General features: G+C 37.8%; 1 protein-coding gene across 2 annotated transcripts in view; it reads left to right on the top strand.

Annotated features, from left to right (window-relative positions):
* The first annotated feature begins 2,199 nt into the window (after positions 1–2,199).
* Positions 2,200–22,201, top strand: part of LOC108718127 (muscleblind-like protein 1) — a 128,170-nt gene continuing 108,168 nt past the window's right edge. For both annotated transcript variants that reach the window (XM_041564933.1, XM_018265754.2), the window contains exon 1: positions 2,200–2,634. The gene's annotated coding sequence lies outside the window, so the exon portion shown is untranslated. The remainder of the gene's footprint in view (positions 2,635–22,201) is intronic.

Genomic DNA, 22,201 nt, shown 5'->3' with positions numbered 1-22,201 from the left:
ATGTTTTCTCCATCAGACCTAAAGGAAGTTACAGGTGCACTATATTTATGTCACAAAATTTTGATACCCCCTGTTTCATAATTGAATCCCTTCAGTGTAGAAAGATCTGACAACAGTTGCTGTAAGCTTTTCCCTTTTTAAAGGTTAAGAAATACATTTACATTAGATTTACAGTGTTACGGTGATTAATCAGATCAGAGTGTTCCATTCTCATTGCCCTAACACCAGTGTTGTCCAAGAAGCGATTACCACTGAGGTCAGTGGAGGGGTAATTGTAAGTATTCTGTCCCTAACCCACCCAGTGGGGAATTGCATGGGCAGCATAATAATTACAGCCAGGTCCAAACTGGCAATCTGTGGATTCTGGCAAATGCCAGATGGGCTGCCGTACAATGCCATAGAAAGTTACTATTTATTGGGCTGCTGGGGGTTGTTTGGGCCCACACCATACTAAACTGCTAAATGTTTAATTTCTGCTTTACTCCCACTCCCACCAAGAAAAAGGATAAAAAATGTTAGCTATTTATTAAATGGGGAAGACATTATAAAGCTGGCCATACATGGAGAGATACACTCGCTTGGCGATGTTGCGGATCTCTCACCGAAATGCAACGTTGAAGTGGGCTATATTGGGCTCATCCTAATCAAAATGCTACCAATACGGGCAGTCAGATCGCGGGACCGCATCTACGAACAGACGTGGCCGCACTCCGACGGGATTTTTAACACTGCCTGATCGACATCTGCCCGGCCAAATATCAATCGGGGAAGCCCCTTGAAGGGCCCCGCGCATGGGCTGATAAGATGCCGACTCTAATCTGTCAGCAGGTTTTATCGGCCCCTGTATGGCCACCTTTAGCCAAGTGTTGCCAAAGAATCAGATCTGGTCCTTAGGTATGGCAAATTAAATTAATATGATTTGCTATTGCCTTCTTCTTCAGTGTTTTGTAAAGGATCGCAAAATAGATGTCAACGGCACTGGTGAAGGTGTGGTAAACTGCTATGTGTGAAAACTTTTCAGCTAGTGAAGCTTACAATCTAATTTTCTATGGTCAATTTTATCAGGTGCCAAGTAGGGTTGCCACCTTGCTGGTATTTTACCGGCCTGGCCAGTAAAAATGATAGTTAATCCCAATTTTATTAAAGGGGTTGTTCACCTTTGAGTTAACTTTTAGTATAATGTAGAGAGTGATATTCTGAGACAATTTGCAATGGTTTTCATTTTTTATTGTTTGTGGTTTTATAGTTATTTAGCTTTTTATTCAGCAGCTCTCCAGTTTGCAGTGTCAGCAATTTGGTTTCTAGGGTACAAATTACCCTAGCAACCCTGCATTGATTTGAATAAGAGACTGGAATATGAATAGGAGAGGGACTGAATAGATTGATAAGTTATAAAAAGTGGCAATAATAATACATTTGTAGCCTTACAGAGCATTTGTTTTTAGATGGTGTCAGTGACCCCCATTTGAAAGCTGCAAAGAAACAGAAGAAAATTGCAAATCATTCAAAAAACTATGAAAAATAAATTATGAAGACCAATTGAAAAGTTTCTTAGGATTGGCCCTTCTACAATATACTAAAAGTTAACTTGAAGGTGAACCACCCCTTTAATAAGGAAAAATGCTAAATATATAGGAATTGCCGGTATTTTTTTCCAGAAAAGGTGACAACCCTAGTGCCAAGCAGCAACATATCCCCTTTACCCACATTGGTCACCGTGCTGCCCACATTTTTCATTAGTTTTAAAAACATATAACATAAGTTTTACAATGATGGATTTTAAATATCCCTTGGTCATTTTGCCTCACAGAAACAACTTCCTGACTGAGAGGTTACATTTCTTTTATTTTTACATTTTCAACCACACTGCCCCTCATGAATACTTCCGTTTTAGCAGTTATATGCACAGTAACAACGGGAAGCGCTTTGTGAGGTACTTATTCCATTGTAGTCTGTGGTGTGTTTTAAAAAACATGAACAGTAATCTATGAATACAGCCAGAGCTGTGTATCGCCCTGTGGAAAGAACCAACTATCAGCTGATCACATGTGTGTAAGTGTGCGAGGCTGCGAGACCCCGTGATGTACAGCGTGGAGCAGAGCTCGGCCTGCTGCTGGGGATATGATAATGCGATGCTTGTGTGAGACATTAGCACTGTCCTAGGATATGATGATGCATATAAAGCGGAAGGTACCATTACTAGATTGTACAGGGGGTTCCTATTCTCCTTAATGCACTTCTATAGCCCTGTCTCTGGGTGATGCGCTGGCCGTGTATATTGATAGCGCAGTTCAATCCAGCTGTCGTGACGCTGGTTAGAAAACCCCCGTCCTGGCTGCGAGCAGGGAAGATATTATTTCTCCTGGTACATTCCTAAGGCCCCAGACATGAACGCCCAGTGCTTCCTGGTAGTTTTTTTTTTCTTAACTGGGGGAGGGGCGGTGCATTAGGCAAGTCAAAGCTATAGACAGTACAGATAAGGGCAGCACAGCTACAGTAGGTTCAGCCTTCTGCTCACTGATCTCTCTGTAGAATAACATCTATTGGCTAAGGGAACTAATACGCCTGCCTGAAGCCTTCTTAGCACCATGCCTTGGCTGCTCAGCTCACAGTCTGATTGCCTAGGAAAAATAGGTAAGTTCCTCCATTCTTTCATACTTTGTTTCTGTAGTCAGAATCTCTATTGCAAAAAGTAGCAGAAGACTAGTGTTGCGTCTATCCTGTGCTTGTGCAACTGTGGGGAAACTACTATTACCATTCACAGGTAAATGCTATTATATAGCTCCAAACTGCAAGGCAGAAAGCTCCCCCTTATTATAGGGACCCATTGGGGGTTAACCATAAATTAAATTTAAAAAGACATATTGAATCACATCTGTGTCCAACCTGCATCCTTCCACAACAGATGGAGGGTAAATAAAAGTTATATAAGTTAAAAGGAACTATTGCTCAGCAGCTGTTAAAGGGATACTTTCATGGGAAAAAAAGGTTTTTTTTCAAAATGAATCAATTAATAGTGCTGCTCCAGTAGAATTCTGCACTGAAATCCATTTCTCAACAGAGCAAACAGATTTTTTTATATTCAATTTTGAAATCTGACATGGGGCTAGACATATTGTCAATTTCCCAGCTGCCCCAAGTCATGTGACTTATGCTCTGATAAACTTCAATCACTCTTTACTGCTGTACTGCAAGTTGGAGTGACATCACCCCCCTCCCTTTAACCCCCCAGCAGCCAACAAAAGAACAATGGGAAGGTAACCAGATAACAGCTCCCGAACACAAGATAACAGCTGCCTGGTAGATCTAAGAACAACACTCAATAGTAAAATCCCATGTCCCACTGAGACACTTTCAGTTACATTGAGAAGGAAAAACAGCAGCCTGTCAGAAAGCATTTCTCTCCTAAAGTACAAGTTAAATGACATGTGGCAGCTGGGAAATTGACAAAATGTCTAGCCCCATGTCAGATTTCAAAATTGAATGTAAAAAAATCTGTTTGCTCTTTTGAGAAATGGATTTCAGTGCAGAATTCTGCTGGAGTAGCACTATTAACTGATGCATTTTGAAAAAAACATGTTTTCCCATGACAGGATCCCTTTAAATACTTTATAATATGATGTCCAGCCTCCCATTGTAGTTGAACTTCATCTGTCTGTTAAAGGTAATTGTCTACCTCAAGGCAGTGCTAATTGCTTGTCAGATGTCATGAACTACAGCTCCACAAGTTCTAGGATGATGGGAGTTGTAGTGTAGAGAGCTGACAGGTCCCACATGCCTAATTAACTGTCTGTCATACTGGTGACGGTTTCACATTCAACTCTGCAGATGCTCATGAACTGTCTGGGGATATCAGGGTGTCGTGAGTAGCTACTGTATGTGGATCTGAAAAACAGATGCAAACTACTGGCAGTGAAGATGTTAAAACCAAGGGAACTAATTCTCTAAAAGTGTATTGCTTCATTTTCCTAATGAGCTATTTTGTTATAGAAAAGTGGCAGCTACTGTACCCTATTTGTTATTGTTTGGGGGTGGTGTAAGCTAGAGGCCACATCTCTGCTTTGAAAGGTTAAATTGGCTGCTACTGCATATACATTATGCATGACAAGTTTAGCTGGGTTTCCATATAGGGAAAGTGCTATATTTCACTAGCGAATGGTACTTGCCCAGTATAGTATAGGAGATGTCTCCCTTTAGCGTTTCCTATAGAATACTAAAGGCTATAGAATACCCTTTTTTATTTGATGTAATGAGACATTTCAGAATGCAGCACACGGAAATGATCATGTTTACAGCTGCTCGGAATGGAGACATTTGTGCTTCTACCAAAATATTTGGTGATTGTCTTTCCTTTAATGGAAAGGCATTTTTACTGTCAACATTGCATTAGGGTAATATTCAGTGAGTCATGATAATGTGATGCAATTTAACCTATTTGATTCAAACCATGGATTATTGCTAACATACTGTAATTAGATATCAAAATATTCATAAACTGAGTTATATGGAGGACGTATATGGAAAATAATTTGAGTACAAGAGAAAATCTTGTATATCTTTGTACAGGTATGAGACCTTTTATTCAGAATGCTTGGGACCTGGGATATTCCAGATAATTGATCTTTGTGTAATTTGGATCTTCATACTTTAAGTCTACTAAAAAATCATATAAACATTCATTGAACCCAACTGGCTTGTTTGCCTCCTATAAGGATTAATTTTTATCTTGGTTGCAATAATGTACAAGGTACTGTCCTATTATTATAGAGATAAAGGAAATCAAATAATTAGGAGCTTTCTGGATAATGGGATTCTAGATAACAGAACCCATATTTGTATGGTGCTAAATTGTACATCTTTACCATACATTAATAGTACAGACAACAACAAATATAAGTATAAATAAATCTATATTCCAATACACAGATTGTGCTACGTGAGTTTACAATCTACTCACTTTATTGAGAAACTTCACTGAGAAAAGTGAAAGGGAGATCATTGGTCATTGTAGTGCCCTTCTTCATTTTCTTTATAGCACTGCTGCCCAATTATAAAGAGTTTGGTGTTCAATTATTTACTCTATGTGTTGTTGTTGGGAAGCAATTTACTCTTTGAGATTTAGGATTATAATTAGGTATGGTCTGAATCCACTTCTTTGGATTCGGCCAAAACCCCCATATCGTTTGCAAAAGATTTGGCTGAATACCAAACCAAATCCGAATCCTAATTTGCATATGCAAATTAGAGGTGGGAAGGGAAAACATTTTTTACTTTCTTGTTTGTGACACGCAATTTCCCTCCCCGCCCCTTATTTGCATATGCAAATTAGGATTCAGATTCGATTCACCGAGCAGAAGGATTCGCCTGAATCCGAATCCTGCTAAAAAAAGGCCGAATCCCGAACCGAATCCTGGATTCGGTGCATCCCTAATTATAATATTCTAATTCTTAAAAATAACTTTTGAAATGTACAGTATGTATAGGCAATAGTGTAAAATGTAAAAACATCAAAGAGTTCCATGACCATTTATTCAGGACATAGAACTCCATTGTGACTTCTAATATCCTCATTCAATACAACAGGGTGGGGATTATTGGTTCTATTACTAAGCACCGCGTATTGATGGAATCCCTAAGCACTTTTTATTTAGCCATGGCTCTTCTTTATAAAGGGAACAGTGTAACCCTATTGTAAAATATAAGATTATTATTAATCACTGAAGAGTTGCATGACCATATAAAGGCATAATGCTGAAGTCTAAATGCTTTTAATACAGGTCGTGGAACTTCGAGGTGATTTCTAATATTCTCATATTTTACAACAGAGGATACATAATTTTTTATTATACAAAAGTTTCATTAAATCATGTGACACAAATTACATCACTAAGCACCAATTATAACTGATGATATCACTGTGCACCATGTATAAGGAAATAATTTTCAGCATATTCATGACTAGTGTATTATGTACATATAACTTTTTTTTCCTGACTCTCAAAGTGTGGGGCTAGCCAGTTACAGTGAATTTTGGGGAGAATGACTGCTCTCTTTTTACTCCTGAAACCCCAGATGAAGGCAATCAGTTATGGTTATATTTAGTTTGACCTCTTAATTCCTGTTTAGCTAATCTTCAAATTATGCTGAATAATTGGTATAGCTATGTTTTAAAATATCCATAGAGGACCATTAGTTGATCCAAATAGTCTGCCAAAAATCACTGGTTTAAGGCGCGAGGTATTCATTTTTACATTATAATATTTGTTTAAACTTCAGGTTTTGCAAAGGTCATTTCTAAAATGATTTCTCTCATTAATCTCTCACCGTTACAATAGCTTACTTGTTGGAAACTGAAGGTGCTTATGTAACTAGGATGTAATTGTTTTTTATAGCTAAACAAGATTCTTGAGCAACATGACAATTTTATCTCAACACATCATGAAAGCATTTGTCTCATCAAGGTTATATCAATCACTTGTAGCATCATTAGGCTGAAATTGACGTTGGATGTGAATAAAAGCTAAAGAAACTAAACAAAACACATCTAATCATTCACCCTGCAATTGTTTTTTCAGAATATCACTGTCTCAATCATCACAAGGTCAACTTGAAGAATGTATCTTATGCAATAGTGGATACCACTACTTTGCCTAAGTGAAGGGATGCTGTCGTTAGTTTTGAAATGCACCTAATAGTGGCTTTGTACTGAATTCCATTGAATAAGAGCCGGGAAACTAGTTATCGTACCTACTATGATTGTATTGTTTCATGTGATGATAGTCTGGGTTTCATGTTATGCATCACCTTATTGATGGAATTTGCCGTGTTATGTGGTCAATATGCCATGGGGTCTTTTATTAGAGGCATTTATCTTAATAATGCTATTTATTGTAGAAAGTGGCCAACTGGTTAGCCATATCATGATAATGTATGAAGAGGCTTTTTTCCTTGCTATGTAGAGAGGATGTAACTGCATTAATTGCATACTGCCAGTGTTCTGAAAATTGTCATAAGAATAAAACAAAAATTGAGGATCCTTTAAGGTCTATAGCTGCATAAAGTCAGCTTGTGAATGCTTCGTTTTATGAGACTGTTAGGTTATCTGAAGTATAGAGGCCCATATTTAACTTAAAATTCCTGATCATACATTAGCATACCCTCAGATCATTTTCAAATAGACAAGGCTGAAAGCCTTTTCTCAGCGTATAGAGACAATTGTGTGCAGATGGTGGGATGTTATGCTTCCCTCTTATCCCTCTCATGGTCTGAAGAATGATTTCGGTCAAGATGAATATAAAGGGGAATGGCGCATTGGGTGTTTTGTTCTCGCTCATGGTCAGAATGCAAAACACCAGTAAATCCTCGCCCCCCCCCTTAGTAATCCTTGTATTACCGCTAGCAAATGTTTCAATTGCTCATTCCCTGCCAGTGTAGTGGCATTGTGATAACACATTTAGAAATTACAAGGTTAGCCTATGGAGCGGTATTTGCAAGCATTTTGTTGTCCTCCTGTGATCAAGTGAATATTTGAAGTTGGCAGTTCTATACAAGGCATACTTACCGTTTATGAAGGCAATTAGGCCTTGTAGGTCTCAATTTGCTGAAAATCAATACATTCTGAAGAAATTTAGGGTTTGAAGTAATAAACAGCATGTACTGTACATAATCTTGTTATCCGCTCCTGTTTTACGCATTGATCTTCGTAGGGTGGTGGAAAAGGGGTCAGCTCTACAAATTATTAATTTTGCCCCCCCCCCCACAAGGAAACCCCCAAAATATTTTAAGTGGCACTGGTAAAGGTCACCTAATGGCTAGACATATTAGAGGGATGAAATTAACTAATGGAAACCCAACATCTTTACAATGGAGTTTGTTTTACAAGTCACTGACTATAAGCCTAATGGAAATGTATGTCTCTGCCTACTGACGGTGTTGTGTTTTGGCTGGCACATCACATAGTCTGCATACTAGGGTAACAAAACACCATTTTTTCTTTATTTATGGATGTGTAAAATGTTTATTTAAAGCACAAAGACCTAACATACCTACAATTTCATTGTCTGGTTTAACAGCTCACCCAGAATAGCACCTGATTACTATGTTGCATGGCACAACATACTGATGTAATGTCCTAAAACATGCACAGTTTAAAATTGTTCCTTGCTGAATTTAGAATGAATAGAATTACTTTTTTAAGCATTTAGAAGGAGGTCTTGCGTGCATGGGGACCTCTGATCCCATTTTTATACTGTAACCTGTGTGTAATGTAAAGTGTTACATAATTCGTTGGTGCTATATAAATATATTCAGTGCTGAAAACCAAATGCTGCTATTTACTTTTATCATAATCTTATACAAATAATGATGTGGTGCAATGAGATGTTCAAGGTAAGGCATAGGCCTCTAAACTAAAGAGCAACTGATACTCCCCCAAAAGCAAAGGATGTGTGTAGATTTAAATAGTCCTAATAAGTAGCAAAGTCAGATGCATTGATACATAGTTACGCATTTTGAGACACTGATTTGCTGATACATTATATCCATTTACCAGGAAATTCTGCTACCTTGTAAACTGTAAAAATGAAGTGAATTGTGTCGCATATATCATTGTTTAAAAGTGGTTGGGATAGTTGATAGCTACTGCTTGCTTTGTTAGATAATCGCCGTGTTTTTAATTCCTTTCATGGGTTGTTAATCCTAATTAATTTAATAACAAACATTTTGTAAACATTATACATATTAGAACTGATCTGCAAATGGTGGCACAGGGAACAAAGGAAGAAAAAACAGCACAAGCCTCCATGTATATTTGTACCCTTACAAAAAAAAAGTTGCAAAAGGACTTGCAATTCCCCATTCATTTGGTAGCACTGTATCAGGCATACATGTTAAATTACCCCAATTGCGTTCATTTTGTAATCTAATCGTCTGGCTAGTAGTAGCATGTCCCAACTAAATGACATGGGTTAAAAAAAAATATAGGCCGGGGTGAAAATGGAGATGGAGAGAATAAAAGGAAATTACCACTAATTTAAGCCATATTTGATAGCTTTAAAGGAAAACTATACCCCCCTGAACAATGTAGGTCTCTATAAAAAATACTTTGCATAAAACAGCTCATATGCGAAACCCTTCATGTAAATAAACTATTCATAATAAAATACTTTTCCATTAGTATGTGCCATTGGGTAATCCTAAATAGAAAATTGCCAAACATAAGGACCTCCCCCGGGATCCTACGATTCACAGTGCACACAAACGTAGCAAATAAACCATACATATTAGGTCGCATGAGCCAATTAACAAGCAGAGTTCTGTCTTTTGCTTCCACACCTTATTGCTGTCAGGGGCAGAACATCGCTAATCTGTTCTTTTGCTATTATTTGATCTGAATGGTTAGTGGCAGGTCGGGAGATGGGGAAGTCCAATCGTTCGAGGATTGGAACGATCAGATCTTTGCATCTATGGCCAGCTTTAGAGCTGCAGTATTTCTGGTCAGGTGATCTCTGAGGCAGCACAGAGACCATCACAATATGGTGGCTCAAGGCAAGAGATGTAAAAGGGCAATATTTACTTAAATATATATACAAGTTTGGTAAGACTATTTAATATGCCACTTCATTTGATATAAACTATCTGTTGCTTAAGTATTAATTTTGGGGTATAATTTTCCTTTAAGTGATAGCTAAGAAACCAGAATGATTATTTTTTTTTTTGTAAATGTAAATGTTTTTTTTGATTCGGGTTAAGTCTTTATGCTTTTCTATGAATCATCATTCTCTCCAGGTCATCATCTTATTTATTTTATAGTCTGTCAGTCAAACCACTTTCTGGTTCATTAGTTCAGCAAAGCTAGCAACCAGATAGCAGTGTAAATGCTGTGGATACCAATAACAGCTGTTTGTTATACAATATCTGGTTAGATCTTTTCAGTTTGCTGTGTTTTAATCTTTATATCCCTAGGAAGTATGCTTTTACTCTGCATTGTTAATTAAGTAAAACAAGCAATTTGTGAGTGTTTTTCGGTGTCATATCTCACCTGGAAACTTTTACATTTTATGGAGAAAAATATTTTGGCCCAAGGGTTTATTTATTATATATTTGTAAGGAGTTCAGGAGATGCAGTTTGACTTTTTTCTCTGTTCTTGTACCAGTTTTCCTGTAGTACACATATTTGTCAGTGTCTTTAATCTCTGGAAGGTTATAATCATAGTTTTCAAATTCATAGTTTTCAGTGAAGCGTTAAATATCAAGGAGAGAAGCAAAAAGCAGGTGCATTTTGTGATGGTGGAAGATTGGATTAGTGAGGACTATTTGGACAATGAGTCAAGGTGGGGGACAGTGCTGATGCGTCCAAAATTTCTTGAAAGTGTCAGTGCAAATACTTTAAAGTGATGTGAAGACATTTCCAGTGACAATGACCTAACATTTTTGCACTAGCTCATTTACCCCCATATGTAATAAAAGGCACTACTTTTTCCCAGTAGCAGTAAACTATAGCAACCAATAAGATGTTTGCTTTTCAACAGATGACCATTACATTCTACCTGCTGATTGGCTGCTATTGGTTACAGCATCAGGGCAAACTTTTATTACATAACCCCTGTTATGTAATAAACTATAGGTAATTTGTCTGTGCTGCTAAGCTATTGCCCCTTCCCCTTTAAAGTTTATTTGTAAAAACAAGAAATGTAAGTTTTAATAAATAACATTTGTAACATTCCTTCTTTGTTTTTACTTTATTGAAATGCTATAAAACATGAATTCAGGCTCAGACTGTACATGGTAACAGTTAACATTCCATATTTCTTCACTAGAATGTGCTATTTTGTTATTTTTTTTAAATTATCTGAAAACTGGATATACTTTTTATCATTCTTCTTTTTATTATTGTTGTTAAACATATTATTCTTAATATTATTAAAATATGTTTTCTTAATATTTTACAAGTTTCAATAAACAAACATTTTAAGGACCTGTAGGATCTGACCTTTCATGACATTTTATGGCCCCAAGTCTTCTTAAGGGCTCTATAGACTTTACATACATGTTTTAATATAATCTGGAGATTCGGCATGAGAAATAATCATCCCACGACATATAAAAATTTGCACAGCACTGGCTTAGCTAATAAAACAATATTGAGTAAACAGCACAGTGGTCTGGTATATTTCCTCCCCAGTTTGTGCTTTAAGGTTGTGACAATCCTAAAGCTGTTCAACAAAGTGTTTCCATGTTGTTCTTAAAGAGATACTGACACCAGAAATTAAACTCTTTTTTACATCTATTGTAATATTGCCTTTGTGTCACGATCGGCACCCAGAATCCAGAACCAATGCTAGGCTCCCTGTCCTCGGCTCTTGCTTCCGCCTTTTACCTTGGGAGGAGCCCTCGGCTAATCGGATGCCGCCAGGTCTTAATAAGAGAGGAGCCAAGCGAGGGTTCTGGACGAGCAGAGGGGGCAGGCACGTAAAACAGTCCTTTGGGCAGAAGATCACAGTTTAAGGAACAGACGTGTGCGTAGTCAAACAGGCCGGGTCGGTGCGGGCAGAATTCAAGCGAGGTCAGATAGGCAAGGGTCAAAACCGGAGATTCAATCAGAATGGTCAGACAGGCACAGGTCAGATAACTGAGTTCAGAATAGTCAGATAACAAGCAAGGGTCAGGATCACAGAAGGTAGAGTAGTCAGGCAGGCAGGGGTCGAAAAGGAATCAGATAATCAGAATAGTTAGCAATAGCACCAGGAACTTCACAGAAAATGAACCTATAACGGGCAATCAACTCATTGCCAAAGTCCCTTTAAATACATTAAATTACGCCAGCGCCAATGTCAGTTTGAGATGGGACAGTCAGGTTGGCAAAACCGTCAGGTTTAGGAACTTTAACTAACAATTACTTACAAAAACAAACCTCTCAGCAAAAAACATAATCTATAGGTAACTTTTAATATACCTTCATATTTTTAAAAAAGTAGTTTTTTTAGTGTCAGTATCACTTTAATCCCAAACAGGGCAGGGACAGCTTTATAGGGAAGTACAGATTTATAGGAAAACCTTTGGATGTCACGTATTATATGAGGATAATGGTTATAGTCATATGGATAGTCATATAAATTATAGACATGACCTATAAAAATTAAATGTTCACAGAGTTGATTTTAAGGTACAAATTATGAGTTAGCAATTGTTTTAAACAAATTAAAAATCAAACTGTATAATTTGTGTGTAGGGTGGGGTAGAATAAGGTTCAGAGGAGAAGCAGCTTGGCATTCAGACAGGGGAGGTGCAGGCCCAACTAGGAACTAACAGAAAGTGATAAATATGTTGTTTTGGGTGTTGTACTAGGGCTTGCTAGATAGATTCATTTTAAGGGAGAAACTTGGCATTGCTGTTTAAGATATGATGAGAGACTGATATAGGTTTAATGTGTGAGAAAGTTGAATTCCTCCACTTTACAGAACATATAGTACATGCAGGTTAATTGGCTGCTGTAAAACTGATCCTGCTGTTATTGTAAGCATCACTGGGGAAAGGATTGCTATGATGAAAATTATCTGTAAAGCAATACATACCTATTTAAGTGGTATATAAATCAAGGATATTCATAGAAACAGTTTAAATTGTCAGGTGTTTTTAAAGCGACCAAATTGATTTTCCGAACGTTTGCAGTGAATGTAGTAAGATTTGACAATTGCAAACCATTTTTGCAACAAAATATTTATTGAAGTCCAAAAAAAATCAGTTTCCTACATTTACACAGATTGACTTTTACATTTATAAAGTCACCAAGATGTCTTTTTGTTTTGGTTATAGTTGTGTTAAACTAAAGATGAAAATATACTTCTCAACCCTATAGTTATCCATTGAATTGGCCCCTTCTACCAGCTAAAATGGGTCATTGGCAAATTTCTAGGGATGGGCGAATATGACCCGCTTTGTTTCGCCAAAAATCCGCCGCAGGCGAAATGACGCAGACGCCCATTAAAGTCTATGGGCGTCAAAAAAATTTTGTCACGCGACTAAATTGTTTTGACGCGCGTCTTATATTTTTTTTGACGCACGCAGCCATACAAGTCTATGGGCGTCATTTTTTCGGCGAACCGAGGCGAAAAAATTCGCCCATCCCTACAAATTTCAGTTTGGACAGACCAACTGCAATCTAAATGGATCCCAGGATGGTCTGCAAAATCACTCTCCCCTGCCATAGCAGACAACCAATCTGCTGTCTGCTCTGCCAAAACAGGCGCATATAGCTGTCTCAAGTCCAAAGATTAAAATGAAAAACTGAAATATTTTCATCAATAGACTATTAGCAAAATGTTGTTTTTTCGTACTCTAGTTTAAAAACTGAACATGACATGAATGTGATAGTGTTCAATGGATGACTGGAGCTTTCAGGTCTTTGGCTGTCAAGCAAACATTTCATGAATGATGCTAAAAATGCCAGGCATATTTATATGCAATGAAAATGTACATGAATGTTTACACATTACAGGAAGGCAAAGTGACAAGAGTAATAACTATTAAACCAGTATGTTTCAAGGGCAGGGTCTAAGTAGGTGTTCTGCACTACCCTTTGTATATGGAGTGTGAAAAGTTTAGGGGATATTTAATTGGAATTTTAATTAGATTCAGCAGAGTGAAGACCCAAGAGCTGTACTGCTAGATTTCCTTACATGATTGCAAAGTCATGTTTTCAATGTACAGATGAGGCTCAACCTGAAGGCCAGTTAGGGGAATAATTAGAAAAATTACACTTTGCTGTACTAGATACATACACTTGAACGCTCAAGTTGAATGTCAGGGTGAGATTTTGGGTGAATGTGTTTGCTGTCCTAGATATTCTTAAAACTATAGCTAAATGATACATTCTTTCCCATATCTGTAATAACTGCATGATATACAGTGGTGGATTAAGGACTTGTGAGGCCCCTAGGCTACACTTTCCACAGGGCCCCCTTCTAGGGCACCGCGTTTCTTTCAGCACGGTCCATGCCACGTTTTTTTAAAAAAAAGCCGACTGCTATATATGCTAGCACTTTCAAGGTTAGGCAATGCCACATGACGCTAGTGTATTTACGCAGCGTCAGCTTTTTTAAAAACCGTGGCGCAGACCACGCTGAGACCCTGTATGGCCACTGGCACCTGCTGCTAGATAGCTGGCTTGATATTTATATATTTTTTTCAAAGTTATTTTTAAAAAATAGCAGGTGCGCAGCTACTGCCCGGGGTGTGGGACCAATGTTGAGCCCAGCAGTGGTGCACAGCACAGCCAGCAGTACCTGCTGATTCAGCCTGTTTGGGCCTGGCTGAATTTTTTAACTGATCTTTAAAAAAAAGATTTCTCTGTCCTGCAGGCTGCAAAGCACTGCTGGACCGGGTGTTTCCACTTGCCCCCCATGCCTTGCTGCTTTCTTACTGGCTTGGAGTCAATTTAGACAGGATTCAGGCAAGATATAGCTAGATTTAGGCAAGAAGTGGATTAGACTGCGTGTCTTCTGCCAGAGACTCGGACTGCGTGTGTGTGCCAGGCTTTATAGAGATTTGCACACACATGACTAATAGACATGCAGGACTCAGGTGCCTTGCCTAAATTTTCTCCCAGCCAGCAGTAAGCATCAGCAAGCACCAGGCAGCTACAGTGGACAAATGACTATTTTTTTTTAAAAAAAATTGCAAAAAAACCCCATGGGCTTCTGACCACTATGGGCCCCTATGCTATAGCCTAGGCTAGCCTATGCGTTAATCTGCCCCTGATGATATACTGTAAAGGGAGCCCTGACCAAAGGTTGTACCCTCAAATCATCAAGGGTAGCCCTGACCAAACCTCGGAGTGGGGTTCAAACTCAAAATTAGGGATGCACCGAATCCAGGATTTGGTTCGGGATTCAGACAGGATTCGGTCTTTTGCATATGCAAATTAGGATTCGGTTCGGTATTCGGTCGGATCTTTTAGGAAGGATTCGGGGGTTCGGCCGAATCCAAAATCGTGGATTCGGTGCATCCCTACTCAAAATGTTTGACAACCGTTGGTATAAGCTTTAAATAAGTGTGATCTGTACTGTATTTTAACTTCTGTTTGGAGGTAAATATTAATCCTTCCCTTCAGATAGGGTCCTCTTCAACTACAAAATCTACCAGGTTGATTTTTGAGGCACATTATAAGGAATTTATGTTGTCTAATTATTTTATCCATTATCCAACTTAGAGGCGACAGCTCTAGTAAGGTTAATACACATGTAGAGGGAGAGTTATGGGTTAGCCATTGTTGAAGCACAACCGAAAACCATCTTGTTCTCTTTGGTTAAGGAGTAGCAATTATGTGTTATTTATGGGTCATTAAAGCTTCACAATAAATAAATTACAAGTCACAAAGCTGAAATGCAAGTACCCTAATGCTGAACTATAAGTGTGCCAACAGCATTTATGTTGTACAACAGAAATCCTTTTTAAGGCCCACCTAGAGTGGAAAATTATTAGACACTGTCAAGTGTGACATATACAAATTAAACTGCATTAATGTAATTTACAAGTGTGTGTTTTGTATCTCTAGTCTTTTTGAAAAATTAATCCATCATTGGAAATATTTAGGCTGTAGTATCCTTTTAAGAAAATTAACTCTAACCAATAATAAAATTGTATTTGCTTCAGTGCATAGACTTCTAGAAGTGCCTGATGTCTGACCTTAGCATTATCCGGAATTGCCTACCTCGCTGAAACAATGATAGAAGTTCAGTCAAGAGAGTCATTCATGTGTACTCTAATAGAAAGATGTGTATTCAAACCTAATTTAATTTAAGGATTTGCTGCTGAAACATCTATTATGCTAGACAAGTCAAATTATACCCTTAGTACTACCTAAAATTTGTTTTTTTGATCTAGATAGATTTGTCCCTGAATTATGTTGTATATTAATTTTAATCTGTACCATAAAAGGATAAGGCTTTTTAATGATCCACTATAAGAAGCCAAATTTGCTTCTTGTTCCCTCTTTCCCTGTATTCTTTCCAAACCCACTGTTTGTTATTGCTATTTTAGCAATATTAAAGGCTTGTTCACCTTTGAGATAAATTTTAGTATGATGTAGAGAGTGATATTCTAAGACCATTTGCAATTATTTTTAATTTTTAATTATTTGTGGTTTATGAGTTATTTAGCTTTTTATTCAGCAGCTCTTCAATTTGCACCTTAACCAATCTGGTTACAAGGGTCCAAATTACCCTAGCAACCATGCATTTATTTAAATAAGAGACTGGAATGTGAATAGGAGAGAGTGTGAATAGAAGGATCAGCAATAAAAAGTAACAATAACAATACATTGTAGCCTTACAGAGCATGTTTTTTAGAAGGGAGTCAGCAATGCCCATTTGAAAACTGCAAAGAGTCAGAAGAAAAAGGCAAATAACTATAAAACTAGGGATGCACCGAATCCAGGATTTGGTTCGGGATTCCGTCAGGATTCGGCCTTATTCATTAAAGCACTGCGTATCTTGGCAGCGCTATATAAATAAATGATGATGATGATTCAGCAGGATTTGGATTTGGCCGAATCCTTGTGCCTGGCCTAACCGAATCTGATCCTAATTTGCATATGTAAATTAGGGGCGGGTAGAGAAATCATGTGACTTTTCCTCACAAAAAATAATTTTCCCACTTTTTCCTTTCCTGACCCTAATTTGCGTATGCAAATTAGGATTGGGATTTGGTTCGGTTATCGGCCAAATCTTTCACCAAGGATTCGGGAATTCACCCTTTTGGTGTTTACACAAATGGCCTGCAGGTGTCACTGTGCACAGGACTTGTACTGTGCATACACAGGACTTTCTGTACAGCTTGAGAGTGTTAGAGTTTAAGTTACTGTTATGTAATGGCTTTCTGACTCACTGCTATAGTTTACTCATCCTCGGCTACCCAAAACATAACATATTGACAACGAGATGGATCTTCTACCTCTGCAGCAGCCTGCAACTTTTCTTCCAAACCCTGGTGAGCCTACCATACCTTTTACTGCTTGGATCCATATGGATCCATATGTTTGAAAATTAAATTATTGCTGCTGATCAAGGGGAGATTTCTGCTGCTAGAAAGCGTGCTTTACTTATTCACTAAATAAACACAAATCCTAGCACTATAATAGGAAATTCTCTGTTCACAATTTATGGCCACAATTCCTGGTATGTTAATAGATTTGGCACTCGGCTCACTGTTCAGAATTTATGGCACGGGTGCCCAATGCCCCGGACCTCACGCTAGAAATTTGGAGCGGTGCAAACTCCCCTCAAATCAAGTTCAACAAAAGATCTTACCCAGGATGTGCTGTGACCCAGGTGCTGCCGCCCTGAGTCTGTCACCAAGGAAAACGTATCCACAGCTTGTAGTGTATTGGTTGGACGGCGCACTCCAGGGCCTCTTAGAACAGAATCGCTCATTTCCAAATCATTTCCTTTATTTAAACATCTTGGTACACCAATTTACACAGCGCCATGAGGTCTGACGCGTTTCGTGTCACTGCACTTCATCAGAGCCTTTACTTATTCACTGCCTGGGAGCAGAGGGACAGCGTATATTCTATACATTACCATTACCTGATGATACTTATGAAACTGCTCTTACTGCTATAAAGAACTTTTTCATGCCAAGAGTAAATGTGGTTGCTGAAAGATATAAATTCCGCCAACGTGGACAACGTAATGGCGAATCCACAGAACAATTTGTAGCAGCTTTAAGAGAGCTGGTTGTTACCTGTGACTTTGGGAATCTAACAGATGAAATGCTAAGAGACCAAATAGTGGAAAAAACAAACTCACCTCGCATTAGAGAGAGACTGCTCCTAGAGCAGGATTTAACCCTTGCAAAGGCTATTACAGTTGCTAGCCAAATTGAAACAGCAGTGGCAGAGGCTAAAACTCTCAGTCAGGAAACTGCTGGGAATGTACAGATTGTGAATTCAACACTGTGGCCTAATAATGCACAGTCACAGGCAAAATACAGTGCTAAGGAAAGGGATTCACCTACACTGCAAAACCATACAGCAAATACAAATAGAAAATACTGCTTTCGCTGTGGTTCAACACAACACACTGCAAATCATGTTACATGCCCTGCAAAAGCTAAACGGTGCTGCAAATGCCCAAAAGTTGGACATTTTGCTAAGATCTGTCGTAGTTCTGCTAAAGATGTTCATGAAGTCACTACTACAAATGTTACAGTATTAAGTGTGGATAAAGCTGGTACATTTATTCCAGACAAGTTGTTATGCATTGTCAGTGTCAGTACTGCTTCTGCTGACAAGGAACACTCCATTAACCTGATGCTTGATACACGTCCAGCTGTTTCTATACTACCAAAGGATATTTTCTTGAAATACTTTGCAAAAGATCCGCTTGTTGCACCTGCCCTGAAACTGGTTAGTTACTTAAAGGATCCAATCTCTGTGCTTGGTTGCTTGTCAGTGACTGTACAATTTGAATCAAATACTGCAAAATGTGACTTTTACATTGTGAATAAGGGTACTGCTATACTTGGAAGGGATCTCTTTGCTGCATTAAACCTACAATTAGTTGATGGTCTCATTACTACAGCACCAGTGCCTGCCACACAGCCAGTGGCTAAAATTTCACCACAAAGCAACACTTCATTTGGTTGTGCAAAGAACTTGTAAAGTTAAGTTGTGCAAAGAATTTTTTAGTTGAGTTGAGACCAGATGTAAAACCAGTACCATTTCTTGATTCAGCATGGGAAAAACTTGCTATTGATATTGTCGGTCCTTTTACAGATGCTCCTAAAAGATTGTAGATTTTACTATTACAGTAAATGGCCTGAAATTGCATTTGTTTCTCATATAACATCAGCTACAGTAATAACATTTATGTCTACAGTCTTCAGCAGAGAAGGTCATCCAAAGGATTTAATATCAGACAATGGACCACAGTTTGTCTCATATGAGTTTGAATCCTTTCTGAGAGAGAGGAATATTGTGCATAGGAAATCTTCAGTGTATTACCCACAAGCAAATGGAGAAATCGAGCGATTCAACAGAAGTCTGAAAGAAACACTTCAGAGAGAAAATCTTACTGGGAAATGTTGGAAAGTATTTACAACAGAGTTCCTACATAACTACAGAGCAAAGTGCCATGCAGCAACCCAATCATCTCCTGCTGAATTATTACATGGCAGACAGATGCGCACTAAGTTACATGTTGCAGACATCAAACTTCCATAAAATACTGCGCCTGCAAAATCGTCTACTGCTGACATTGTCAAACGTCAACAAGCCAAATTACATGGCTTACACTGACAGAAAACGTGGTGCCAGAGAAGTACACTTTCAGCCTGGATCTTTAGTCAGAATTAAGAAACCAGGAATACTGAAACAAGGACAATCTAAATTTACTACACCACTTGAAGTGAGACAGCAGCGAGGACCAAACACATATGAACTGTCTGATGGACACATATGGAATACATGTCGTCTTGCTCCTGTTAGATATGACTTTGGAGAAGCTCCATTTGATGAAGTACATTTTCTTACTCCTGATGTCAACTGCAATAGGCCTGAAGAAAGTGAACCTATAAGGCTTACTGAGAGAATAAGAAAACTACCTGCATGGACCAAGGACTATGTGATGTGAAGAATGTATAATATTTCTTTAATATTTAAACTGTTTTATTATTGCTGTTTATTACATTTGTCCAAATGCTTTCCTACTATAGGGGGAATATATGGTGTTTATACAAATGGCCTGCGGTTGTCACTGTGCACAGGACATGTACTGTGCATACACAGGACTTTCTGTACAGCTTGAGAGTGTTAGCGTTTAAGTTACTGTTATGTAATGGCTGTCTGACTCTGCTAATAAAGCACTGCTATACTTTACTCATCCTCGGCTACCCAAAACATAACAACCCTAATCCAAAATAGTGGGTTTGGTGCATCCCTATATAAACTATAAAAAACAAATAATGAAAACCAATTGAAAAGTTGCTCAGAATTGGCTGTTCTATAACATAGTAAAAGTCACTTTAAAGGTGAACCACCCCTTTAATATTAAAAACTTTCCAAATGCTTGGGTTTAAAAATTTCCCCCTCCTGCTAATTATTGGAAAAACAGGCTACTGTCCCCTTCAAACTCAGCAGTAACAGAAAATAGAAGTGTTTTACCAAGTTAGAGAATACCACTTATCTACCAGCCAGGTCTGCTTCATTGATAGATATTTTTACCACCACCCCACAAACACGTTTTAATTTTTGTATTTGCAAATTATTTCTCCTTAAATTAAATCTATATACATACATACATATACATATACTAGTCTAATTTTTAGAATATGTGGATGACCATGTGTATCTGTCAATTTACCTTTTTTTTCACCAAACGTAGGAAAAACCATTGCATGGTTGCATACTGTATATGGATCTATTTTTAAGGAATAAAACAGAAAATAAACATTTTTAAAAATAAAATATAGTCACTGTGGTTTTTGTGCTATTTAAAATAATAGGCTGGGACATTATTAATAGAAGCCCATGTTTATTTAAACATACATGCTGAATAGACGTTATCCAGCTCATTTAGTATTCCACTGCATAAAGATTACTTTGTTTATTTACCTTCATTTACCACTCAGGCGCAAAAAAGCGATGCTTTTGCTACTACAATAATTTTGACTTTTCTGCAATGGAATTATCTACTAAATGTTTACATCTCAAAAAATGAATATTGCACGACACTGTAGGCAACTATATCATATGCTAAATGTTCAATTGTTAATCTTGCTAGCATTTTGAAAGCTGTAAAACTAAGAATTAACATTTTTTTTTTTAACCAGAATTAAGGATGTGATCATTAATCTGCTCTGAACTTGAGCTATGTGATCTTGCCTCGTAAATCAAGTTAATAAGTGAGGACTGACTCCTTTATACTAATCTGTAACAATGATGTAAAATACTGTGCTGGTTTTTCCTCACTTACTCTCTCTCTCTCTCTTACCACATTTAGGTGGTTATTTAATTTGACGCCAAAAAACTGTGATTTTTTTCGAATTATCGACCAGAAACCATAAATTATTCAATGTATTGTATGAATTCTAGCGCAGATCATGATATCTTCCAGTTGCAAGCAGGACATCTGCCATTGACTTCTACATGAAATCGGCAGGTTTGAGATGGAGTACTTTTTTATTCTGACTTTTAGCAGCATTGAGGTTTAATAAATCATGAAAAATTATAGTTTTTTTTCCTCTGAAAAAATTGTGTTTTCCCCTTTAAAAATCCAACCAGAAAAAAAAATCGAATTTTAATACATAACCCTGTTGGTGATCTGAATCAGAGTGGCACAAGATGTGGCACCTGCAGACTGCAACCAGACAAATATGTGTTTTTATATACAGAAAGTCAGGTCTGCACACTCAAAAAAAAAAAAAATCCTTATGACTCAGGTGGTAAAATTGAAATATACTTTACTGATAAAGGAACAACAAAACAGCAGCTTAATGTTCACAAAAAAACAAGAAAACATTTCACATGATAATGATATACATACCACCCTTAAGTACAGAAACAGGCAGACAAGAAAATACAAGTAGCGGATACACCTGCCAAGATGAGAATAACCCCAACGTTTCGGCAAAATAGCCTTTGTCAAGGGGATTCTGATGTGTAGCGGAATTAACCATGAAATAAATACCCTCTTCAGTTACGCGTCCATCCCTGATTTTCGCGCGCTACCCGAACTTCCGGATCTGTGACGTCACATCCGCCTACGTCACTTCCGCCGATAGTACGTTCAGCGTAGTGACGCGGCTCCCCAAGCCACCATTACCTCGGGTAAAGAATCACGCGATAACTGAGGATGAAACGCATAGGTGCTTTGAGTCTGCGCAGTAAAAATATGTCTCAACGATCGCGTCGTATCCTAGCAACCCCAGCACTTTCATAGGGAATGGGAGACCAGCCATAAAACCTCTTATTGTGAAGACATAGTAGCAACCCCATAGAAAGAACAGATATTTTAAATGTGACAAGGCAACAATTGATCTAACACCTAAAGCATTTAAATATATTATATAATTAATAAATTACACATCGTGGCATTTCATTGGCCATATTGCACCAATAAAAATACAGAATAGATATATATTAAAGTGACAGTGCTAATAAATTCATAGAGTAGAATAATATATGAAATAAAGTGCAAGGTGC

This window comes from Xenopus laevis, chromosome 5S, assembly GCF_017654675.1.
Source record: "Xenopus laevis strain J_2021 chromosome 5S, Xenopus_laevis_v10.1, whole genome shotgun sequence".
NCBI lineage: Eukaryota > Metazoa > Chordata > Amphibia > Anura > Pipidae > Xenopus > Xenopus laevis.
Note: the sequence above shows the minus strand (reverse complement) of the source record. Positions and strands in the feature narration are given on the sequence as shown.